The following is a 27,364-nucleotide window of genomic DNA, read 5'->3' on the forward strand; positions in this document are numbered from 1 at the left end:
CAGTCATTTTTTGGTTACAGACACTGATTTCTTGCAAGAAACAAAGTGCCCAGGTACATGAAGAAAGGCTCAAACAACGGTAAACAAATATTGATTGCATCTAGCCAAGTAAGCAGCAGCTTTGGTTTTACAGATGGTGTTAACTTGTCATTAACTATATTTAAATGCTTATGATGAAACCTTGAAATTGGAAAAACAGTTTTGTTCCTGAGTCTCATGAATATTTTCTAAATCTTTTGTCCTAAATTCCCTGCCTGATAATCACCATTTTCAGTGAAGAAGAGGCCATAATACGGGATCAATCTACATGGAAACATTTTTTTAATCTGAAAAGTTCATATACATCCTACTTCTAGAAAACCTGGAAACTGCACAGAAAACTGGAGGCATTAAAACCTTTAATAAGGAGGGGCACCTGGGTGGCTCAGTCGGTTAAGTGGCCAACTCTTGATTTTAGCTCAGGTCATGATCTTAGAGTCCTGAGGTCGGGCTCCATGCTGGGCCTGGGGCCTGCTTAAGATTCTCTCTCTGCCCTGGAACCAGAAAAGACCCCGAATAGCCAAAAGAATGTTGAAAAAGAAAACCAAAACTGGTGGCATCACGTTGCCTGACTTTAAGTTATATTACAAAGCTATGATCATCAAGACAGCATGGTACTGGCACAAAAACAGACACTCAGATCAGTGAAACAGAATAGAGACCCCAGAAATGCACCCTCAACTCTATGGTCAACTAATCTTTGACAAAGCAGGAAAGAAGATCCAATGGAAAAAAGACAGTCTCTTCAACAAAGTTGGAAAAACTGGACAGCCACATGCAGAAGAATGAAACTGGACCATTTCCTTACACCATACATGACAATAGACTCCAAATGGATGAAAGACCTAAATGTGAGACAGGAATCCATCAAAATCCTAGAGGAGAATACAGGCAGCAACCTCTTCGACCTCGGACACAGCAACTCCTTGCTAGACATGTCGCCAAAGGCAAGGGAAAGAAAGGCAAAAATGAACTATCAGGACTTCATCAAGAGAAAAATCTTTTGCACAGCAAAGGAAACAGATGACAAAACCAAAAGACAACCAACAGAATGGGAGAAGATATTTGCAAAGGACATATCACATAAAGAGCTGGTATCCAAAATCTATAAAAAACTTATTAAACTCAACAAATAATCCGATCAAGAAATGGGCAGAAGACATGAACAGACATTTCTCCAAAGACATCCAAATGGCCAACAGACACATTAAAAAATGTTCAACATCACTCGGCATCAGGGAAATACAAATCAAAACCGTGATGAGATACCACCCCACACCAGTCAGAATGACTAAAATTAACAAGTCAGGAAATGATAGATGTTGGCGAGGATGTGGAGAAAGGGGAACCCTCTTACACTCTTGGTGGGAATGCAAACTGGTTGCAACCACTATGGAAAACAGTATGGAGGTTCCTCAAAAAGGTGAAAACTGAGGGGCACCTGGGTGGCTCAGTCATTAAGCATCTGCCTTCGGCTCAGGGCATGATCCCAGAGTCCTGGGATCGAGCCCCACATCAGGCTCCTCTGCTGGAAGCCTGCTTCTTCACCTCCCACTCCCCCTGCTTGTGTTCCCTCTCTCGCTGGCTGTCTCTCTCTGTCAAATAAGTAAATAAAATCTTAAAAAAAAAAAAAAAGTTGAAAACAGAGCTACCCTACAACCCAGCAATTGCACTGCTGGGTATTTACCCCAAAGATACAAATGTAGTGATCTGAAGGGGCAACTGTACCCCAATGTTTATAGCAGTAATGTCTACAATAGCCAAACAACGGAAAGAGCCCAGATATCCATTGACAGAAGAAGGGATAAAGAAGATGTGGTAGACAATGGAATTTTATGTAGCCATCAAAAAATGAAATCTTGCCATTTGCCAATGGCAATCCACAATGTGGATGGAACTAGAAGGTATTATGCTAAATGAAATAAATCAATCAGAGAAAGACAATTATCATATGATCTCACTCATATGTGGGATTTAAGAAACAAAACAGAGGATCATAGGGAAAGAGAGGGAAAAATAAAACAAGACGAAACCAGAGAGGGAGACAAACCATACGAGACTCTTAATCATAGGAAACAAACTGAGGGTTGCTGGAGTGGAGGTGGGTGGGGGAATGGGGTAACTGGGTGATGGACATTAAGGAGGGCATGTGATGTAATGAACACTGGGTGTTATATAAGACTGATGAATTATAGGCCTGTACCTCTGAAACCAATAATACATTATATGTTAATTAATTGAATTTATATAAAAAATGTTTTAAAAAATGAAAAAACAAAAACAAACAAAAAGATTCTCTCTCTGCGCCTCCCCATCCTGCTCACATGTGCAGCCATGTGCTCTCTCTCTCCCTCTAATTAAAGAAATTTTTTAAACCTTTTTTTTTTTTTTTTTTTTTTTTTGAGAGAGAGAGCAAGTGAGCCCGGGGAGGAGAAGAGGCAGAGGGAGAGAGAGAATTTCAAGCAGACTGACCCCTGAGTGTGGAGCCCCATGTGGGGCTCGATCCCATGACCCTGAGATTATGACCTAAGCTTAACCCACTGAGCCACTCAGGTGCCCCCCCAAAAGAAAACCCTCCAATAAGGAAATCAATGTTAGTGTATTTTGGATGTTGTTACATTTTTGAAGGACTTTCTTTCATATCACTATGTTCTTTCAATTTTTTTTCTGATTTCCTACAACTGAGCTAATTACTTTTGGGATTATTTCACATTTATCTCCCCATTTAGATAAGCCTCATGAGTGGAAGGACTGACTTTATTCCCAGCATTTATCACATAATCTACAGTAAATAAATATATATTTCTATATACTTGCCGCCTGCAAGTACTTACTTAGGGTAAGAAGTTTCCCAAATTTACTGCTCTCATTTCATTTACTCAAAAATTAATTTCAAACTCCTAGGAATACCCCTTCGTCTCATTATTCTAGGGTTTGGTGAGCAGAGTGTGTGTTTCCTTGTGTGTGCCCTTTCGGAGCCATCTAGATTGACATCACACCCTGAGATCTCTACCTTTCTCATCAGCAAGTCACAAAGCCAGTTCCTAACGCCCTCGTCAGTTTGCTTGGTTGAAGTACGGTGGCCAGGATGTCCTTCTCAGGATGCGCGGGGATATGATGAAACAAAGACAGTGATAGTAATCCCTTCACTTAGTAGCCAAGCCACTCTCACCGCTTAGGTAACACTCTACCAGTGCAATGGGGGATGGCGGCATTGAGACTGCAGAGGGCTTGGCAGGATGTCGGCTGGAGTTCTTCCAAACATGCAGTCCATAATCTTTTCTCTTTCACCTCTCCTTCAGAATGTTCTTCCATAAAAGACCCCTTAAAGTGCAGAAGGAAAGCTATTTTGAGCGTGGACTTTGTCCTGCAGTGGTGTCAGGATGGAAACCGTCAGTGAGCTCCTGCTGGGGGCACCATCGGGTGCTCCGTGCTAATATCTCCCTAAAGCTCCATGCTCCGGATGCCAGCGCTCATTACTTCATGCAAATCCCAGCAAGTAACCAAAGATTCCCCAAACTTTAGAACTTCCCATGTCCCTTTCTCTCCAACCTTCCCTTCTTCCCAATGTTGTTGGCCTCATGGCCTCAAGGGTCCAGCCCGGAATCCACAACATACCCTAGTCCATGGTTATGACTAAAGCCCAGAAAATTACACACATGATCTCATTTTTCACTTTGGCTTGGTGAAAATTAATAGGTACTGAGGGTTTTTACAGGTAGGACTCTCAGTTTCAGTTTGTCTAATCCATCCTGACTTCTACATTTAATCTAACTCTAGAGCTATTTCTTCCAGCTCCTTTGAGATAAAAGGCACAGACCCCAAGCCTTCCACTTGGTTCTGTGATTAAATGATTCTCTCTAGAGCTAGCTTCCCTACTGTCGGTCGAGCAGCTCCCTTGTTCCGGATGGAGATATTTTCTGTCTTGGACTTCTGTCATCTTGAAAGCAAGGTATTTCATTCATGCCTGTCTTCATCTTCTGGTTGACATATTACCCATACTTTCAAGACATAGTGTTTCTAAAACAATTCATATTTCTTTTACTATTAAACTCCCTTTTCCAAAGTTCTCCTCTGCAGCCTATAATCGTCCTTCCTGATGTCTTTAAATCCTCAAGGAGGCCTTAGACCAGGAGTACACATTTTCCTTCATCATTTCTCATTACCAAATTTAGAATGACAGAATATTTTTCACATCATAGATCTTTTATTCTTTTAAGGAGAGGCATTCTCAAGTGGTCATAGGTACCTAGAACTGCTCATAGTATTTCTGGTAAGGGCGCATAGTGAATAGACGAAGACATTGTTTGGCATTGAGTTTATATCTTTCCTGACAATGCTGGTCCAATTTCAAAAAACATACTTATCTAGTTAAAAAACAATAATACAATAGTAATATATATTCACTGTAGATTATTTAGAAAATAATCTTAGCTAATCTCACCACCCAGGGAGAATTTATATTTTTCCTTTCAATCTTCCTTTCTATACACATATATTTAAACTTGTCTATTAAAATGTGATTGGGGGCACCTGGATGGCTCAGTCCAGTCAGTTCAGCATCTGCCTTCAGCTCAGGTCATGATCCTGGGGTCCTGGGATTGAGCCCAACTGGAGTCAGGCTTCCTGCTCAGTGGGGAGTCTGCTTCTCCCTCTCCCTATGCTCCCCTCCCCCAGCTCATGCTCTCTCTCTCTCTCTCTTAAATACAACCTTTTTAAAAAAATTCAGTGGCATTAAGTACATTCCAGTGTTGTACAACTATCATTACTACCTCTTTCCAAAACCTTTTCATCATCCCACATTGAAACTATGTATCCATTAAACAACAGCTCACCATCCTGCCCTCCCTACAGCCCCTGGTTAACCTTATTCTTCTCCTTTCAGTCTCGACGAATTTGCCTAATCTAGGTGCTTCCTATATGTGGAATCATATAATATTTGGCCTTTTGTCTGGCTTATTTCTCTTATTATAATGTTTTCATCCATGCTGTAGTGTATATATGAATTTCATTCCATTGTACGGCTGAATAATATTCCACTTTACGTATACATGTTTATCCATTCATCTGTTGATGAACATTTGGTTTGTTTCTACCTTTTGGCTATTATGAATATTGCTGCTGGGAACACTGGTGTATGAGTTTCTGTTTGAATCCCTGCTGTCAGTTCATTTGGGTTTACGTTCTCGAAATGTAATCCCTGGATCATATGGTACATCTATGTTTAACTTTTTGAGGAACTCCAAACTTTGCAATGTGACTTCACATTGTACGTTCATGTCAGTAATGCACAAGGGTTCCAATTTCTCCACATCCTTGCCAACACTATTTATTTCCCAAGTTTTTTGTTTTGTTTTGTCTTAATAATAGTCATCCTAATGGGTAGATTTTGATTGTATCAAACTTTATTTATTCTTAAAGATTTTATTTATTTGAGAGAGAGAGTGCACAAGTGAACACGAGCAGGGGGAGAGAGAAGGGGGCGAGGGAGAGAGAGAAGCAGACTCCCTGCTGAGCAGGGAGCCCAATGTGGGGCTTGATCCTAGGACCCTGAGATCATGACCTGAACCGAAGGCTGTGTCAAACTTGTAAAAAGCATGCCGTTTAAAATGTCGAATACTTTCTTATGGTTTACTAAGGAAAACATCAATCCTTTGCCCTAAGACAATCATTTTTATTTCATTTACTGGGCACATGGGTATCTATTTCCACATCTCCAGAGAACATGCATTGACTGGTATGTCTGGATCTACAGTTCTGGGGATCAACTATCACTGTAGAGAGATCGGGCTGGGCAGTTCAGTTAGGGAAACTCTGATGCCACTGCTTCCAGTTTTTTCCCCCTGGGCTGGTCAGGTAAGATTCTTCCAGTCCTCTGAGGAATAAAGTGGCAGCTTAGAGCTCACGGAGCCGGGGAGAACAGGGTGGATGAGCAGAGAGGGCTCCACGTGCATACATTCTCACTCTTTCCCATAAGGTCCCCCCCAACTTGGACCCTGCTGGGGGTCCCATAGCCAGAAACTGGTTTTACTCTCTTGAGGATACACCTCCAATGAAAGAGGAATAGAAGCACAGCTTCTCAGAGGTCAAAGGGCTCTGGCGTTCTGATTCTTCAATAAACGTTCAATGCATCTTCCTTTTTCAGTCTCTCTTCTTCACCTCATTTCCGGAAGAATCTGAGGCTGCTAATTCCTGAGACTTTGAGGACTTTCAGTATAAAACAAGTTGCCCCTTGGCTTTGCTGATTCCGGCAAAGTAACTTGGTTGTGGGAGGCCTGCTAAGTCTTCTACAGCCCATCCACCATCTTTCAAGTTTCCAGTTTTGTTCTTGTCATTTCTTCCACCCATTTCTCCTATCTTAGAGGCCTTTAAAAAATTCAGTCATTATTTTCGGCTCAGGTCATGATTTCAGGGTTGTGAGATGGAACCCCCATGTCCGGCTCTGTGCTAGAGCCCCATGTCTGGCGTGGAGACTGCTTAAGATTCTTTCTCTCTCTCCCTCTGCTTCTCTACCCCCTAAAAAAAAAATATATATATATATATATATATATATATATATATATATACACACACACACACACATTATATATATATATATATAAATTTTTTAAAATTCGGTCATTTTAATTGGATTTGGGGGGACCAAACTTTGATGCAATTTACCCTCTGTACCTGGGAACTCTGTTGAATTTCTACCAAGCGTAACCCAGACAGCTGATAGCGATAGTCCTGTAAGTCTGAGGGTAAGCGTGGCGCCTGCAGTGTGCTCGTTCACCAGCGGGCTCTTCACTGGAGCTGGTCTCTGGCATGCGGCTGCAGGGCAGCTATCAACACTTTCCCCCGTGCTGAGCTAAGACAGGACATAGGTCGCAGGGAATGCACGCACCTGTCCACAGCGTCTAGCGTTCGAGTGCACTGGAGACAGAGTACATTGGAAGGCTGTGGAATTGGGAGGCTGCTGCCAAGCGCCACTGGTGTACTGAGCAGCGTAGAAAACAGGTACAAAGCGAATATGAACCAACTGAAACCCAAATGTGACATTCAGGGCCTCACTGGCAGCTTTGAAAGATACCCTCATCGCTGGGGACCAGAGGGATGGTGGAGCTGAAGACCGGACATGAACTTTAATTAAGAGTGGCAGAACTTCAGGGAAGGTGACTTCTCGGCCTGGGCAAATCCCTTTGACAGCCTCCAGGTCCTCAGAGCAAAGGAGTGGGACCGTGAGACTTGGAGCACAGATACTTGTTAGACACTCAAGGGCCTCAATCACCAAGATTCCCTTGAACACTCGGGACCTACAGAGATGGCCCGCTCCCCTGTTGGAAGATAGAAGAACTTCTCCTTGCTTGAAAACTACATAGAAGCTTCAAATATGCTGAGTAGCTTACAAAACGATGTTGGCCCTGCTCAGAATTTGCCCCCATGTCTCTCCTGGCCACCAGGCAATTCTAGGATCAGACTGTAGTACAATTCAAAAGGGGAAGTGAAGGGTTTGCTAAGGGAAGAGAGGGATAAACGGCAAAGGAGCTGCAGGACCCGGCTGACATATGCCAGCAGGAACCCAGAGAATAAGTCTGCAGTGGGTTCCAAGGGGACAATCCAGTGGGTGGAATAGGAGTTAACACCCGGGCAAGGGCCCCAGAATGACTCAGAAGTTTGGCTTTCCTCCTATTTCTGTGACATTCAGAACCATGTTTACTAACGGATTGTTGCCACAAGTACTTATTGGCCATTGGGTAGGCACGAGGCAGTGGGTCTTCAGGGCTCCACAGGACAGACGGGCCCCCTGACCTTGTGCAGCTCAGTGGGAAGGACTGGTAGCCGACTAGTAAACACAAAGGTAAAGCGGATCAGGCTGCAGCCACGTCTCTGCAGGAAACAGCCGGGGTGCTGTCGCAGGGACGGGTGGAAGGGACAGCCTAGTTCAGCCAAGATGGTCAGGAAGGGCCTCTCTCTGGAGGCGATACGAAGCTGAGAACTAAAAGATAAGAGGCCAGCCACGCGAAGAGCTGGAGTAAGAGCTTCCAGGCTGAAGGGCAAGGAAACACAGATATTGAGGTGAGAAGGAGACTGGGTGTCTTCTGGAAACACCCAGTTTCCAGAAGGTCTGAGCTACATCGACACACTCCCTGGGTGTTGTTTTGCTGCTTGGGCTTTAGAACTTGACTTAATACTTGGAGCTTTGTGCTCTGGGCAAAAATGCCTTTGACGTACAGGAGAGATACCTATGTTGTAAAGTTTTTGCTATGAACTCACACATTATTATTTTTGGATATAAACAATAACATTAGTTTCCATTTATTTATCCCATTAAATGCCAACTACTTTATAAATATTGTTATCTCATTTAACTGTCCCAGCAATCCTGCAAGAGAGTGAACATTACCCCATTTTACAGATGAGGAAACTGAGGCTTAGAGAGACTTAGTAGCGGCCACAGGATTTCTTCCACTACCTGCCCACAAAACCTATCCCAGCAGACTCAGTTGTGGGTTTCCAAATGTAAAACTCTAAGGCCTTTATTTTATTTTAATTTCAAGTTTTGGCCTGAAATGTAGCATATTACTTTGGGATACAAAACAAATGGAAAAGAGCCTCTCCTTGACATGTACAGTCAACATCAGTGTTCTGCTTTTCTACCCTGCACCTAGGAATTCTCATCTTTTCTTTTTTTTTTAAGATTTTATTTATTTATTTGACAGAGGGAGACAGCCAGTGAGAGAGGGAACACAAGCAGGGGGAGTGGGAGAGGAAGAAGCAGGCTCCCAGTGGAGGAGCCTGATGTGGGGCTCGATCCCAGAACACTGGGATCACACCCTGAGCCGAAGGCAGATGCTTAACGACTGTGCCACCCAGGCGCCCCTAACAATTCTCTTCTTAAGCGAAGAGGTTGCTACTTCAACAAACCAGCCCAGGTTTGATTTGGAGGGCAGAGCTAAAACCAAACCCGGCTCGGTTTAAGTCAAATTCAGCAAATGAAAGGACCAGGAACTAATCAGCAATAACAACAAAAACAAAGTAAGATTATATCTGAAGAAACTCCTCAGGTTTTTATATTCCAGAGGGATGCTGCCAGAGACTTACCAGGGACGTCTGGAGAGAACCAGGAATGAATTTACAAATTAAACTCTTATTTTAAGGGCCAGTCCAAAGGCTACAAATACAGTAATTAAAATTCAGGCATGTATAAACATATGAACAAGCCAACTTCGTATTGTTGCTGGCCCTCCAGTTTCTTAATTACAGAGTAGAAAGTCAATGTTACCGTCTCGAAATCCCTGGGATAATTACAAAGGACTAAATGATGGCAGATTTTCTTGGCCCAGAAATATGCTTGTCAAGTCAGTGCAGGATCAGATTCAAAGGCTGTTGCCTACATGCACTGAGCAAGAGTAATGAAAGGGTACGTTTGGTCAAATGATTCAAGGTGGTGGAAAAGACAGGGGCTGTTTCAGCATGATAGTGGGGAGAAGAAATGGCAAGAGGAGTTCTGTCTAGTCAAAGTAAGAAATCCATTCCAAGTTTCCAATGACTCTCACTCTACCCAGAGACGCACCTGATGGAGTTGAGTGACTGGCAAGACTAGCTAGAGAAAGAGGTGGGACGCTGGCTGAGAGGAGCCCAGGACACAGTTGTTCTCAGCTGGACCGGGTACTGCCCTGGGGTAATTTTAAGGAAAAAAAGAAAAAGGAAAAAAAAATAGTATGTCCTAGGCCTCATCCTAGACCAAATGAATCAGACCCTCTGGGAGTGGGGCCTAGCTATTAGTATATTAGGAGAACCCACACATGGCTTACATTGAAAATCACCAGCTTAAAGGGACTTGGGGCTATGACGCAGAGTGGAGGGAGGACAGGAAGGGCACATTGGGCATGCGTGGCCCTGAGAGGCTGAAGGAGCTGTGTCCCTTGATGGGCTATGAGACAGGAAGAAGAGAATGAGGCACCACTCTCCACCCCCTAGCTCCCGGTGGACTTTGTATGGTTTGGGAGATAGGACTCAGTCATCAGTTAAAGGACCGTGGCTCCTTCTACTCTGTTCGTGTATGACCAGTGGAGATAACCAAGTGTAACATCGGACTGCCCCTCCTTTAAGTGCACAGTACTGCTATATTACTTTCCAGGGTTGTTCTTAAAACGGAAATAGAAAAGTTCCAGATGGACCCACTCTCTCTGCTGCTTGTCCCCTATAAATTATTTCAGTTTGAGCTGATGTCTGCAGACCGACGGGGTGTGGTCACTATGTTTTGATGGTGACCGGGCCCCTCACAGCCTGTTCTGGGAGAGTTTAATGGAGCTACCTACGTGTGGTTGATGAAAAAACATTACAGGGACTCCGTCACTGCTACTAGTGCCTACGAAAAGAAAGTCAAAGAAAACAGAAAGATGTTTCCTCTTCAGGCCTTGAGTTGAGGCAAATTTCAAACAAGTTCAGACTACAGAGGAGACCAAGAAGCTGAGATTTTAAGGATCCCAGGGCAGCTTTTTTTCTTTTCTCCAACATAAATGTCTCTATTGGTCCCGATATGTCCCATGTTAATCATTTAATGGACCTCAGTACAAGTGCAAATGTTACCTAAGGTAAATAGCAGCATTCTCAGTTTATCACATTAGCCAGTCAGCTGGAAGAATCCCAGGAAAATTGGAAAGAATCAGTAAGTTCTAATAAATAGAGAGAGCTTGGGTGGGGGGTGCTGGGTGGTTCAGTCGGTTGGGCGTCTGACTCTTGATTTCAGCTCAGGTCATGATCTCAGGGTCATGGGATCGAGCCCCACATTGGGCTCGTACTGGGCATGGAGACTCCTTATGATTCTCTCTCCCCTTCTCCCTCTGCCCCTCCACCCCCATCTCCGAAAAAAAAAAGAGAGAGAGAGAGAGAGAGGGAAGTGAGAGAGAGAGAGAGAGAGCGAGCTTAGGTTTGGGATGCTACCTTGGGTTGGTAGACCTTTAAACTGGGAGGCTCCAGACTTAAGTAAGTCCCCTGAACTCAGTGGGTATATGTGGCTGCCAAAGACAGGGAACACGGACAAAGGACTAAAGAACTTCGAAGGCATATATTGGTTGCTTTTTACTCTTTAGGCTAGAGTCTTCTTGAACATGATAAATCCTGCTCAACTAAAGGAAAATGTTGACAGAGTTAGGATGAAGTCTCTTGAGTTCTGTTCCCTGAGGTTCATGGTAAATCTTAGGAAAATGTGCTAGATACTCACTGTGGATCAGCCTTTGAGCCACTCTCTGTAAATCATGTATTGCATTAGAAACCTGAATAACAGACAGGGTGATTATATTTTCCCTTCTGACAAACAAGGGGACATTTCAGTCAAATATTCAAATACTCAAACACCCTCTTTATGCTAGGGATGGAAGTACAAGGTTATGCAATATGAAAAACCAATCTTTGAGGAGTTCTAACTCCATGGGAAATAGATGGATGTGGAAGCAACATATTATCTGCCTAAGATTCCATTTGTCACACATCTATCCTGCTCTTTTCTTTGCCATGCTGTAAGTTTTAAGATTCTCAAGCACATTCTATTCACTAACTAATCAAATAGCTTTGAGAACGCATCTCGTGGTAAGAATCTCAAAAAGAGAAGAAAGCATTCCCTTAGATCTGCAGAAGAGCACATATCATCCCATATTGTCAAGCCAGTTCTGATCAAGTAGAGAATTCAGCCCATTCACAAAATTCTCTCTCTTATTCTCTTATCCAGTGTGAAGACTTATATAAAAACCATATAATCTTATTCAAATCTTTGGTTTAACATAAAAGTCTTTTAATCATTTTTTTTAAGAGAGAGAGAGAGAGAGCATGAGTTGGTGGGGGGGGGGGGGGACAGAGGGAGAGGGAGACAGAGAATCTTAACCAGGCTCCATGCCCAGCACAGAATCTGATGTGGGGCTTGATCTTACAACCCCAAGATCAAGACCTGAGCTGAATTCAAGAGTCAGGCACCCAATGAACTGAGCCACCCAGGTGCCCCAACAGAAAAGTCTTTTAAAGACACCTAGCATTCTCAGTCTATTGCTATATCCTGTGAAAAGAACCTTATAATCGCTAGAATTCTGTAATTCTGAGTGGTTGACTTATGTAATAATTTCTTGCTTGAGGAAAAATGTTTAAATTGATCTCTCTTTTCTGAGAAGGATAAATGCATGCAAGATTTCTTCACTAAGCATAATGTCCTTCTTCTCCCTTCATATATAAAAAGGTAATAAACCTATGATTTTGTTGCATTCCTTTTTCAAACCAAGAGTTTGAGAGTCTTTGTCTCCTTTAAATTCACACTGCTAAGTGCTCTGATAGAAGTTAAACTAAGAGTCAAGAAGAAATAACAGTCCCTTTTGAGGATGAGGACCTGAGAAAGCTTCACACAGGAGATGACATTTATGATGCTGTAACAGAACAGTCAGATTTCTGCGAGCAAAGAAGACAGGAAGGGGTTGGTAAGGGAGCGATTCTGGTGGAAGGAGCAGTAATGCCTTGAAAACACAAAGTGTCATGTGTTGAAGGCATACTGCCTATTTCAGCATGGTGAGGAGTGGGAACTGGCTACTCAGTGAAGCTGGAAGAGTTGGTTGGGTCAGATCAAAAGCTGAATGAAGCATTCTGGGACTTTAAAAAATATAAGCAGTGGTGTGCAGTAAAATACTTCTGAGCAGGGAGTCATGTGATTTGCTATTCACTGAGAAATGGAAATAGCAGCTATTCACTGAGAAATGGAAATAGCAGATGTACTGAAGAGAGGAAGACCCGGTACAGGCATACCACTTAGGAAGTCACCTGAATAGTCTCTGTGAAGGTTGACAAGGTCTGTGGCAATGGAAGGAGAAGGTGAGCATCAAAGATGTTCTAGAAGTGTAATCCTCTGGAAATGAGAACGAAGACGAGAGAAAGGTTGGATACATCTACAGGTTACTAAAAGGGGTTGTAGCATCCTTCTCTTTTGAAATGTATACTCATAATATATGCACTTTTTGTCTACAGGATGTCTCAGAGGTGAGAAATAGGGGAGCAAATTGCATAATCACTGGAGGTGTGATTAAAAACCTAGGATCATCAATGCAATCTATTTCGGAGGAACCTATCAACAACAATGGGAATACACTCTATCTCTTGTCTATGAAACCACCGCAGCATTTCTACTCTAGAGATGTAGTACTCTCTGGCCCTGGAATGCCCATCTTCCTCCAGAGTGACTTCCAACTTCGCTCATATCTCAGACTATTTCTGTGTGAATCATTCAACCACTTCGTTACACATGTGGAATGAGTTTTTACCAAGACTCAGTGATTGAATATTATAAGATGATCTATAAAACCTTCATCTATTCTTTTTGAGTCAGTGGCTCCCATCCTCTGAGTACCTACTCTTTAATTTAATTTAATTTTTTTTTTGTCTTTAAGTTTCTATGGTAAACACTTTTGGTAACATTTTTCACAAAGGATGAATTATGAACGTAAATGATACAAAGTAAGCCATTGATGCGGCTCGTCATTAGGATAAGTGATGTTAAGGACTTCTACAGCTCCAGTTTGACAAAAGGGGCTCACCTGAGCAATAAGTCTCAGCGTTAAGGTACTCCAACTTGTTACGTTTTCAGATTTAATATTAGAAAAGTTATGATCATGAAATATGCATCGACCAAATGAATTGAAAAATTACTTTCATCTCCAGTCAACCATATTGTATTATTTTCCAAGGGATGAATTTTGATGTCATGTAGAAAAGCTTCATTCTTTGAGTTATCTGTAATATTTCTTATCAATAGAGCCAAAGACCTTATTGGTATTTTCATTATAAATTTCAAACTACCAATGAAAATTTAAAAGTCAATGCCAATTTATAAAAGAAGGCAGAGAGGAAACGTATATTCCTAAGATATTTTGGAATAATCCAAGAGAGAAAATAATTTTCTCTGGAAAGGTGAGACTGAATTGGGTATTTTGAATGTGTATTGTTGAGGTAAGTGAAACGTCTGATCCTAGAAGCTGAGAGGACGTATTACTGAATGATTATTTCACCTAAGAGGTTTATCTACAAGGAAGTCTTGAAACAAGAATATGTAATTAATATTTATTTCAATCTTAGCTGAATGTATTTTACCAAATGTCATTCATGCAGACATTCACTAACTTATCCAGAATTTATACAACATCATTTTTGAAGTAGGTACAGTGTTAGAGACAGAAGTGACTCAGGTAAAAGATCCCTCATTTTGTGGAGTTTATGACCTAGGGAGGGAGAGAGGTATTGGATATATAATCTCTAATTCATTCATTTACTTATTGACAAATATTTATTGAGGCTCTATCATGTGTCAGGCATTGTTCTAGGAACTGTGGATATAGCGATGCACAAAACATAAAAATGCCTGCCCTCGTGGAGCTTAACTTCCACTTGTGGTAAGTGCTACAGAGGTAAATGCAGGCTGCTGTGGAAACCCATTCAACCCAAGGCCCACAGTTGGTCTGACTACTTGCTCACATGCCTCCTGGAAGGAGCTGGGAACCTGAGCTTTGCTGTGTTTCCTTAGGGGTGGGTTCAGCCTGTACTAGACTGGAGAGCATGAGACTGGGGGAGGAGGGCTTTGTTTATGCCTAAAGACCCTGTACCTTGCAATTACATTTTCTGGAGCATGTTAACCACCTGATTGATGAGGTGCACTTGGGTCAGTTAAGGGTGTCTCTTATGCATACCTAGACTGGGCTATATGCAGGAAAATTCCAGCATTGTACGTCTATCTGTCTGTCTGTATGTATGACTATAGGTGAGGAGATTTCTCTGCTTCCAGGACATCTGCTAGGACCCTCACTAAACAGGGATTATCATCTACATACATCCTCTGGAGAGACATTTGGAACTAGGAAGCTGCACATCTTGGTTTGTGTTGGAAAGTTGCCCATGTATTTTAATTGTGTTGACTTCCTTCTGTGTCCTTTAGGTGAATTAACTCTTATTGTCCAGGTGGTATCCATGTCTGATCTCTCCACCGATCTAAACCTGTTACTGAAATCAGTCAATTTGCAGATGTGCAGCTTAAAGTGGATTCAATAAATATGATACAACATCTGGCTTTACTTGCAATTTTAAAGGTGATGATAAAAATTATGGGAGAACTTTTAAAAGCTTCCTAGTTTAGGCATTCCATGATATGACCATACACTACAGGGGCCACAGAACAGGGTCAGCTCCAGCCCAGCTCATTTCACTATGAAGGCCATCAGAGGGTAACAACTCATCTCTGCATGGACCCATCAGCTGCCTTGATGGGATGGTTTGAGGGAAGCTGGAGAAGACTGTTCTTAACCAAAAATTTTCCCACCCTTACTTCTTGCTCAGAATCCAATTTAATACATGGTAAGTGTCTTAATTTGCGATTACCCTAAAGCAGACCATTCAACAAGGACTTGTGACCAGACATTTTATTTGAAGGTGATCCTAGGAATTAGACATGAGGGAGTGGAAGGAGTGAGACAAGGAAGAGAGAAAAGCTCTGGAAAAACCTGAGAACAGAACATCCATCCTTATCACACCTCACGTGAGTGCTCTTACCTTATAAACCAATATGCTGCTAAACTAAGAGAGAAAAATACCCCTACATTATTTTTTTAATGTTTTTTTATTATAGTATGTTAGTCACCGCACAGTATATCCCTGTTTTCACTGAGTTTTCTGATGTTAAAAGAACTTATGCCCATTTAAGAGAACATAACAGTTTGAGGAAAGGATACGGAGTAAATGACTAGAACAGATGACTCACACTGATACAGAAATAACGGAACAGACAGAAGAGCTCTTCTGCAATGTAATGAGAACTCTCAGGGATACAGAATTAGAGAGCACAAAGTAATTCCTGAAACTTAATACATGATTTCAACTTAAAATTCAGTAGAAAGCCTGGGGGGGGGGAAGCACTAGCAGAAAAAAAATTAATGATGTGGAAGAATAATGAAGGAAATATCTTATAACACAAAGCCAAAATATAAATAAATAAAAGCAATGAATGACAAGTCCACAAAAAATGAAGCACAGATTCAGAAGACCTTATGTGCATGGAATTTCATAAGATTACTAGAATCCAAGATGAGTAAAAAATAATTTTTTTTCAAACAAAAGGTCTCACATATCTATTACTGAAACAACCCACAGGTGCAGAAGCATTGTGTAGCAGCGAAAAATCACTTTGCCAATACAACAGGTCTATTGCTCAGGTGGTACTGATGTAGTTTACAGGGTATATGATGCAAGCAGGGGACCTTCATGTGGCATATCTATGTCTGCCGCCTCATGTGTGATCGATCCCTTGCAGACCCAGCTTGCGTCTCCTCCAACACCTCCTCTTGGAGCTGTAGCTTACCTGTTTTCATCAGAATCCACTGGGGAATGGGATGATTCCATGTTTGTTTCTTGGCCAGGAATCACTTGATCCTGAAAGTCTTGTGAGGAGACACAGCGAGGAACACACAACCACCCACACCACAATGGTGGAGGAAGGGAGCCAAGATGAGTCAAACTATGATCCTGGGAAGCTAATAAGAATGGGAATATGAGCAATAATAAGAAAAACATTAATTCTGTGATATAATCATTCTTGAAAATAAGTTTTGTTATCAAATTTGTAATTTTTGCATACTCTTCTTTTTGCTTCTTACAGTGGAAACTAATACATTGTGTTCGTGACTTTAAATTAAAATGTTAAATTTGCAACACAAAGTATTTCTTAAATCCTTATATTTTAATTTCTTACTTTATAAGCAGTATAGAGATATTCAGAGGAATGTTGATTGTTTCATGATTTAGTAAACACTAATTTTCAATAGATATTTATATTAGTTTACCAGGATTGCCATAAAAAAGTACCACTGACTAGGTACTTTGGGTTGCCCAGGGTACATTTTTTTCTATGCTGCTTAAACAACAGAAATTTATTTTCTCACAGATCCGGAGGCTGGAAGTTCAAGATCAAGGTGTCAGCAGTGTTGGTTTCTTCTAAGGACTCTCTTTGGTTTGTGGATGGCAGTCTTCTCCTTGTATCTTCACATAGCCTTCCCTCTGTGCTTGTGTCCACAAACAATCCACTTCTTTATTTCTTACTCAGCTCGGGTTCTACTAATCTTATATGACCCAAGAGAAAAAGAATGCCGTCTCGGTCAAGTGAAGGTGGCAAATCCTGGGTTGCTGACTGGATTGAAATTTTTTTGGAGGAGGGGTTGAATTGGAATCAGAATAGGAGACCCATTAGCAGATAATTCACATTCGTACCACTCATAGTTAGATTTTTATTACAAAGTTTCACTTACCACATCATGGAATTTTTTCCAAACCTATCTGTTAGTTACTTATTGAAGTTGTAACAAATTACCACAAACTTAGTGGTTTAAAACAACAAAAATTGGTTCTCTGACAGTTCTAGAGTTTGAAGTCTGAAATCACTTTCACAGAGCTAACATCAAGATGTTGTCAGGGCTGGTTCTTTCTGGAGCTGCTGAGAAAAGAATCCATTTCCTTGACTTTTTTCAGCTTCTAGTGGCCTCCTGTATTCCTTCGTTTATAGCCCCGACCTCTGTCTTCAAAGCACAATGCTCCATCTTCTGTTCCAACACCCCACTACCTCCCCCTCTGACTTGGACGCCTCCTGTGACCATCCTATAAGGAGTGTCGTGACATCAGCCCACCCAGATAATCCAGAATCGTCTCCTACCTTAAGGTTCTTAATCCATCCGCAAAATCCATTTTGCCATATGAGGTAAAATTTACAGATTCGGCAGGATTAGGACATGGACATCTTGAGAACTCATTATTCAGTTTACCACACGATCCTTAATACATTTCATTTGTATAGATTTAAATTTTAGAAAACTTGATGTTTTTACTAGAATTGAGGCGGGCTGCACCTAATTTTTATCCTTTCATAATGATATATTGACATAGTCTGTCAGTATAACTGGAAAGTTATGTGTGTCTTATCAGTACTTCATTATAATTATAGGGTCATCTAAACGTTACATTACCTGGAAGATGAGAAAATGAGTGTGTGAAGTTAGCTTTCTTTAGGAGGGACATTTGCCCAATTTTTCATCTTGAAGGACACCTTCAAACACACCACTGGACTCTCATTTAAATGGTTACTGTGTGTGACTAGGGGTCACACTATTAACTATTAACTCCTGCCCCCCAGGGAGATCCCACTTGCTGATTAGCCCTTCCTTGATATGTTTTTTTCTTCCTCAGAACTGTTGGAAAAAATTCATGAACACTGGTTCACTCTTTCTGTCCATACAAATAGAAACAGGAACTCAACTTCTTCTTTCTTTCTTTTTTTAAAAAAGATTTTATTTATTTATTTAACAGAGATAGAGACAGCCAGTGAGAGAGGGAACACAAGCAGGGGGAGTGGGAGAGGAAGAAGCAGGCTCATAGCGGAGGAGCCTGATGTGGGGCTCGATCCCATAACACTGGGATCACACCCTGAGCTGAAGGCAGACGCTTAATGACTGCGCCACCCAGGCGCCCCTTAACTTCTTCTTTATTAATGGATATACTTAATAAAAATTGATGTATTATTATTATTAATAAATTATATATATTCTATAATAAACATTATCCTATTTGCTAAAATTAACAAAAGCTAAATATAATCTATTCATCTTTTTAGGAATTACAACTATCACTTTTTTTAAAAAGATTTTATTTATTTATTCGACAGAGACAGAGACAGCCAGCGAGAGAGGGAACACAAGCAGGGGGAGTGGGAGAGGAAGAAGCAGGCTCGTAGCGGAGGAGCCTGATGTGGGGCTCGATCCCATAACGCCGGGATCACGCCCTGAGCCAAAGGCACCCCTACACCCAGGCACCCCTACAACTATCATTTTTACACCTTGTATAAAGGTGTAAAACGCCGGGATCACGCCCTGAGCCGAAGGCACCCCTACACCCAGGCACCCCTACAACTATCATTTTTACACCTTGTATAAATTTTCCTTTTGCACATCATTATAAACTCATGGTCTTCTAAAAATTCAATGGTTCTAATTTAACATGATTATTATCATTTTTTGCAAGTTGGCTCAACTTGGTCATAGGGAACCCCCTAAAATTGGCCTCTTTGGCTTTTTAGAATTGCCTCCAAAGATTTTGAGAATACCCTGACTTCCTAGAGAAAAAATACGAATTTCTGGATGCCCCCTGATTGTTTCCAGCCCCAGGACATTAAATTAACTATCCTCAGGAGCCTTGGTTTCCTCTAGTAGAGAATGACATTAGCAATCAAAATCTGGGCTCCAGAGGTGTGTAACAGAAGTGTCGGTGATGAGCAGAGGGCTGCTTCTGTGGCTGCTCGGGACGGCCATGATCAAGATTTCATTTCAGGGTTCACAGTGGTCATTCCAACTTAACACATTCTGTTCTTGTACCCTGCTTATTGGTGTATGGTTTCATCAGTCACTAAGACTTTCCCATGTTGACACTGGTAAACAAAATAAAATAAAGGTCAGCAGTGGGAGATTATCTTTCATCTTTCAAATGGGCAAAGATTAGGAGGATTGATGATGCTCAGTGTTGGCCAGAGGGAAGGGAAATACGACCTTCTCATGGGCCATTGGTGGTAGCGTACATGGGTATAACGTTTTCAGAGAACAACTTGCAACATCTATTGACAGGCCAATATTCTTTAGCCTAGAAATTCCACTTTTAGGGATTTACCTTACATATAAATTCATACACACTATGTGTGACCACTGCAGCACGGCCTGAGCTGGTGTGTAACAGGAAAACATCTAAATGCCATCGTAAGGGGACCATTTAAATAAATCATTATGGTACAACCATACACAGTGAAATGCTACAGAACCATTAAAAATAAAGAGGCTATACATGTTCCTATGGAAAAATACCTAAGATGCATTTATGGGTTAAAAAAAATAAGGTAAAGAAAAAGTCTCTCATCTATGGAACATAAGAACTAAGAAGATCAGTAGGGGAGAAAGGGATAAAGAAAGGGGGGGTAATCAGAAGGGGGAATGAAGCATGAGAGACTATGGACTCTGAGAAACAAACTGAGGGCTTCAGAGGGGAGGGGGTGGGGGAATGGGATAGGCTGGTGATGGGTTGTAAGGAGGGCACGTATTGGATGGTGCACTGGGTGTTATATGCAACTAATGAATCATTGAACTTTACATCAGAAACCAGGGATGTACTGTATGGTGACTAACATAATATAATAAAAAAATATTAAAAAAAAAAAGAAAAAGTCTGATCCCATGTGTGTAAGTACACATACACACACACACACACACACACACACACACACACACACACACGGATATATATGTAGTTATACATATTTGCATTCTAATAGCAAATGGCTGGATATATAAGAAACGATGGTTTTACGTCCGGAAATCTGAATGGAGGTGGCTAGAGAGAGGAAGATATACTTTATAATAATAATCTTTATAAATACTGTCAATATTATCTCAGGGAAAACAGTTTTATTTTTGTACTCATCAGTTTATATTGTTAAAAAACAAAATTCAACTGAGTAAGATTCAAAGATCTTTTGGCTTTATTCAATGATTCACAAATTGGGCAGCACCCCATTTAGCAGACAGAGAAGAGCTCTGAGGAGCTGTACAAAATTAAAGGCTTCTGTAGCCAGAAGGGAGCAGTAACAAGAAAGTTATACTAGCAGGAAGTGGATTGGTTGGAGCAAGGTCACTTTCCTTTATGGGATGGCAGGGATCCATCAGGCAGATTTCTTCACTACTGCTGATCAGGTGATTCCTGATTAATTGGTTTGAGAGTCCATTTCTGGGGCAGATTGAAACTGTAATTAAGTCTTGGTTTGGTGACCTGGGGCTTAGCATAAGTAACTCCATTTTGGTCCTGTTTTTAACAACATGGACTAAGAGTTAAGTTTAACTTTTATTTCAGATTTTCTTCATTATTTACTGAGAATTCCTTCTTGCAGTAGTTTCTCAGTTTTCAATAACATCATTCTCTACACCGAGTCACTGCTGGGCTTTGTTTCCCCTAATTATAGTGTCAGTACCTGGTAAGAAGATAAACTCCCTTCCCAAGGAATCTGATTGCATTAAAGGCTACAGTGTTCTCATCTGACAATAGTAAAACAGAGGCTGCATGGCCGACCAATGACAGTTTCTTAAGGGGGAAAGGTAAATTTTATTAAACAATGAAAACCCTTTACAGCATGCCTTCATTTTGCTGCTCTAATGGCCATTCTTCTCCAGCAAAAGTGGTTAAAAGGAACTGATTAAAAGAATTGAAGGGTGAGTTAAATTCTTAGAGATTTTCAAAGAATAATACTATTTCCCTCAAAATCACACATCTGTTGGGTAACAAATAAGTTTCAATATTCAGAGGAGACTACAGAAATATGAGATCAGAGAAATCAAAGTTTTATTTCCTTAAGTATCTCCTCTCTGGGATTTCTTGTTCATGCACCTCATTTTTATCCAACCAAGTAACTCATCAAACACCATACTTATCAAAATAAATACCATGACCAGGACTGGACTAAGATTTGGGGCTATATCTGCTAAAAAAAAAAAAAAAAAAAAAAAAAAAAAGCAGTGTTTACATTTACAAATGTATGAAACAAAAAGAAAAAATAGAGGGTCAATCTATAGCTAAAAAAAGACTTAAAAGACTATTAACTAAGTTCAAGATGCGAACCTTGTGCATAATCTGAGTCCAGAAAGCACATTTGTAAAATGACGAAAAATTTAGAAATTTAAATTCTGCCTGATATTTGATGATACGAAAGCTGCTCAATTCATCTCTAGGTGTGACAGTGGCATTGTGGTTGTTATAAAAAGGACTGCTTTTAGAAACACACACTGAAACATTTGCAAATAAAATCATACAATGTCTGAGACTTCCTTCAAGATATTATAAAGGTGTGGGGAATAGGTAGGGTTGCAGTAGGGACAGGATTGGCCATGGGTTCATGGTGACTGGGGCTAGGTGATGGTACAGGAGGACTTATTTTATTCTGTTTCTTTCATCTACTTTCAAAAAAATTTAAAAATCTGCCCTTCTTCCCTCCCTTGGGAAAAAAAAAGGTACAAATTTCATCCCTACCTTCCTGGAGTTTTCAGTCTTAAGTGAGAAAGCAACACTCACCGAGTGACTAAAAGATGAAGTGTGTTAAAAAGGAGAGTGCAGGGGCGCCTGGGTGGCTCAGTCAGTTAAGCATCTGCCTCTTGATTTCCACTCAGGTCATGATCCTGGGATCCTGGGATTGAGCCCCAAATGGGCTCCCTGCTTACTGGGGAGCCTGCTTCTCCCTCTCCCTCTGCCCCTCCCCCTGCTTGTGCTCTGTCTCAAATAAATAAATAAAATCTTTTAAAAAATGAGCGTGCAGGGTGACAGCAGACCTTGCAACTGAGCAAGATACCTAGAGGTGGAGGGAGGAGTTAGTTGAATGTTTCTTTAATGAAGTTTAGTTGGAATGAATATTGAAAGTGGGGCGGAATTGTGGGAGGGGAAAGATAGAGGTATTTGCCAGGCAGGGAACAGCATGTTAAAAGGCCTGGAGAAGTGGGTATAGTATATATGTATCTTACAGTCTGTACAAGGTAAAATCGGATGTAAAGTTAAAAAGTCAGCTGAATATTTTGTTTGCATATGGCACAGCATTCACCTGCACTTGAAACAGGGATATCCACATTATCTTTTGGCGCGTCATCTCCAATCACACGTGACTAAATTCAATGAGCTGTGTTCTCAGTATCACAGATGTAAAGTCAAATAACACATGGTTGCTTCCTTTTTTTTTTTTTTTTAAAGATTTTTTATTTATTTATTTGACAGAGAGAGAGACAGCCAGCGAGAGAGGGAACACAAGCAGGGGGAGTGGGAGAGGAAGAAGCAGGCTCATAGTGGAGGAGCCTGACGTGGGGCTCGATCCCGTAACGCCGGGATCACGCCCTGAGCCGAAGGCAGACGCTTAACCGCTGTGCCACCCCAGGCGCCCCCACATGGTTGCTTCCTGTAAGAATGTCACAGTCTAATGACAATGACAGATACATCTATACCTGTCTATACCTTCTCAAAATGAAATGTGACAAGATCTCTACTAATAGAATACAGAGAAGACTGTAGGTTTATAGAGGAGGAGTGGTTCCTTCTGCCTATTAGGACAGTGAAAGGCTCAGAGGATAGCATGCCACTGGAGCCAGGTTTTAAAAGTTAAGTAGGACTTGGTTAGTCAAAAACAGGGAAGATAGGGCATTCGAACTCAAGGGAACAGCGAGAACGCCCGCTCAGAAGCCTGAAAGTACATATATCTGGGGGTTCGCAGGTCAATGATGTAGTTAGAACATATAATTAAAATAAATTTAAAACAACTCTTTAGTGCTGTGATAACATGTCACATGGACACTTGCATTTTTCATGCCCTTCACAAATAAATAAACATTTGCTAGCTTCAGGCACAGGCCTTTCAGGAAGGAGATGCCAAAGGGGGGAAATGTACAGATAGCGCAGAGGGGCAGTGGGCAGAGACAGAAGCTGGATTAGGAGGTCAACATTTTTTCTTTTTTTTCATCTAAGAGACTGATGACAGGTACAACTGAGTTAACACCAAGCATCAAACAAGCTTTTGGTAAATGAGTTTGGGTATTTTCATGACGTCAGAGCTTCCTTGCTGGCTCTTCTCCTGTACCTCTGGGTTTGGTAGTTTTTCTGGGCTTTGTCCTGAATCTCTCTTTTAAAAAAAAAAAAATCCTGGTAGTGTCTTTTTCCATGACCTCAAATAAACACTTAAGATTGTATTTATCAACAGCTTCAATGTCTCTTCTGAACCCTATATCCATATATCCAAGTGCTTTCATGCCTCACCTAAATGTAAGACCTACAACACTGTCCTCAGTCCTGCCTTGCCTCCTGTGTCTTCCACATCTTCACTAATGACACCACCTTCAACTCTCCTCCCTCTTTCTTCCCTACACATTCCAACTCTCACCAAGACCTTTTGGTTCTCCCCAAATCTTGAATCTCTCCGTATTTGTCCTTTACTACTGTCACTTGCATCAAAAGCACCGTCTTCACCAGCTTCCGCGATTGCCCCAACCATGTGTTCTCCATCTGAGAATGAAAAGATTGGGTAATTCCCCCCTAAAGGGATTACATCCCTTTAATGGCCCCCCTTTGCTCTTTGCTAAAATGCAGAATCCTTAGTAAAGCTAACAGCAAGATCTGACCCCTGCCTATCTCTCCCATCTCATTTCTAATCATTTGCTATGTTACTGTTGTAGTAGCTTTTAGGTTCTTGAACGTGTTAAGATCTTTTCCAGTCCATAACCTTCACCCTGGGAAGTTCTCTTCCACTCTCTTGGCTGGTTATCTCTTTTAGGCTAAGCTTTGGCTGGGGCTTAGACGGTGAAAATGAGCTCCATCACTTACCAGGCTGGAATACTAACCATGGGTAAAGCCGGCCACAAAGTTTACAGGAAACTACTTCTCCCCAGAACATGCTAATTCTCCCAAGGACAAGCGTCATAACCACAAGCACCATAATCACTCTTCATTGAGTGATTACTGTTGAAAATCTTTGTTCTCCAAAACCACAGACTATCATATGCTTTGTTGTTTGAAACTATACATTAAGAATAAAATATCTCACTCTTGCCTGGAGAGTCTAAGACAATTTGATATATAGAATCACCCTTGATTTCCAACCCAAGTAAGATAAGGGGGTTCTGGATACAACACTCTGCATCTAAACTTTGTAGTTTCTAAGGAAACATGACGCCGGATCCTTCTTTGACCTGATGTTGACCTCTGGTTTGCTTTAAGTCTATTCAAACACTGCTTCAATTATATTTCACTGAAACTCCATTCTTACCCCAAATCCTATAATAACTATCTTTTCTTGGTTTGGCCAGATAGGCATCTGGCCACACAATTCTTCTGTGTGTAATCTCCCTCACTGCAATGGGTCAATAAAGCTGACTGTACAGGGTGGTCCCTTGTAGGATAATTGTGCTGGGACAAATGACACTTCTCCAGAGAGGCCTGCTGTGATGTTGGAGCCCAGGATAAAGTAGTGTTCCCAATGCACTCCATGATAAGCCCATTCTGCTTCTCTTTCATGGTTTACCATATCCTTCAAGACCCCAAAGCGATGCAATGATTTACCCAAAATATCTAGTCAGAAATATTAACTAGTTATATTGTTCTACTCTACTGGTAACTGTATAAAGTTGAGAGCAACCTAAATGTTCACTCCTTAAAGTCTGAAGCCATTTAAAATATTCATTGCTTCGTACCACACCTCAGGATGTTTGAATGGTGCATAAAAGCTGTAAAAATCTGTAGCAATTGGAAACACTGTTTTAACCAATTTGAAAAAAATAAGTTTCTAAACAATTTAAATAACATAGCCAAATAAGTAAAAGAGGCCGGATAAACTGCAAATGAATCAGAAAGAAAAACACTGAAATTGAAGGAAAAAATTCTAACATATTCTTTTTGTTGTTTCTTTTCTTATACATATTTTGTTGGGTTTTTTCCTTACTCTGAAAGCTAGGCATAGAATTACCAAAAAAAAAAAAAAAAAAAAAAGCAAAAAGAACATAAAGGACACCATAGTTCTGGCTGCTCGCAGGTAACAGAATTTAACACCCGGTGCCACTTCTTTCCTAACACACATTCTCGCTCTTCCTCTGAACACAACCACCTTTTACCCTAAACAACCAGCATCCCTGTCCCTGGAGTCTTTCGGTAACTGGTTTCCAAGCTCCGAAGCCTGAGGGGGGAGCCGGGAGGCTGAAGGCTTGAGAACAGCATGGCAGCAAGACTGAAATAAAACTTCCCACGTCGTGATTTTGCCTTGGGTTCATTCTGAAGTCTAAAAACAACCAATCAACCACTCAGGAGCTGTCTCGCCAGCAAATGAATGAACAGGTGTGTGCATAAGCAACATCGGTTTAACACGTGTCTCTATGTCATGTTCAAGTTCTCCTAACAACGCTGTTTCCATCTTCAGGATAAAAATTCAGCATAGTGTTTTCAGCTCTTGACATGGGCTAGTGTGGGCACATATTAATCTCCTGCCTGGCGCCCTTCCTATCCGACACCACCAGCCCGAGCTAACTAGCACCTTATCGCTGCACATTTTCCTCACCTCCCTCTAGGCAGTGACATGAGATGTTTAGTTTAATCCTAAGTACTTCAGTTACTGCAAAAACAGATACCTTATCAATGGGATTTGACCTGAGGGCAGAAACTCCACCGTAGTCATCAGTCCAAACGTTATGAGCCTTTTCTCTTTTTTAAAAAAAACTTATACCAGCCATCCCTCATCTACATTCCAAATCATCAAATATTTTTATCTTTAAAACGTTTGAATTTCTTTAAAAAGTGTTTAATTGTATTCATATGTAAAACAGAATAATAAAAATAATAATAAAAGTGGCCCAGTAGTAAGCACCGCTGCTTCATACTTCAAAGAAAGTCCGCTAGATTTCCTATTGTTTGCAAAACAAATCTACAAAATATACATTAAATATTCCAGTTAGGAACAACAACAATTAGGCAAAACTTCAACAAATCATACTTGTGCCTAATGTACCATGTAGCAACATTCATTATGAAGTAGTTTTAATACAGAGAACATTATTTTTTCCAGATATTATAAGAAAACAGATCTTTCTCTTGGGAACATCTAAGCCATGTGAATATTTGACTTTCAAATGCCCAGCATAGAAATGGCCACTTGCTTCTTGCTTTCCTAAGCCCCCATGTGGATGAGAGCCTAGCTATCCTGAACTAAACTTTCCTGAATCCATGGACCTGCCCACCCCAACTTCTCTTTGTATCTTCTTTCTTTTCTCTCAGACTTTCATTCTCTTACTGGTAGCAACTGCCTTTAAGGTATCACAAGTAACAGAAATAGCTTAGCTCCTGTCTATTCTCCTTCGGCACATGCCCAGTCACACCACTACTACAGGAACTTAAAGAAATTAACCTTATAGAGCCTGTCTCCTCGTCTATAAAAGGAGATAACGGTACCTACCTGGAGAGGTGGTAAGGATTTTTGAAATGAAGTACGCAAAGCTTTTAGCACAATGCTTTGTTGGCAAATGCACTGTAAGTGGTAGTGTTATCTACATTACTCTCTTCAGCAAGGAGAGCAATCCTCACAAACCCATAATCTTAAGTGAGTGATACAAAAATAGTGGTTGTGATAAAACTGTTTCTCATTGTTACTTTTGTAACAATGACTCTGGAAGTAAAATTTGTCATTGCATTAATTGTGTTGCTGCTTTAACAAATTATGACAAACTCAGTGACTTAA

The 27,364-nt window shown here is 41.0% G+C and overlaps 1 long non-coding RNA gene across 3 annotated transcripts in view; it reads right to left on the bottom strand.

Moving 5' to 3' along the window:
- Positions 1-27,364, bottom strand: part of LOC113258981 (uncharacterized) — a 53,597-nt gene that overhangs the window by 14,240 nt on the left and 11,993 nt on the right. Inside the window, exons 4-5 of one of the 3 annotated variants that reach the window (XR_008957981.1) lie at positions 16,400-16,571; positions 5,698-6,555 (exon numbers count right to left, since the gene is read on the bottom strand). This is a non-coding gene — a long non-coding RNA (uncharacterized LOC113258981). Of the gene's footprint in view, positions 1-5,697; positions 6,556-15,448; positions 16,572-27,364 lie in introns of those variants that run through there. The other 2 variants (XR_008957982.1, XR_003317420.4) reach the window with 2 other exon arrangements.

This window comes from Ursus arctos, unplaced genomic scaffold (assembly GCF_023065955.2).
Source record: "Ursus arctos isolate Adak ecotype North America unplaced genomic scaffold, UrsArc2.0 scaffold_7, whole genome shotgun sequence".
Taxonomy (NCBI): Eukaryota; Metazoa; Chordata; class Mammalia; order Carnivora; family Ursidae; genus Ursus; species Ursus arctos.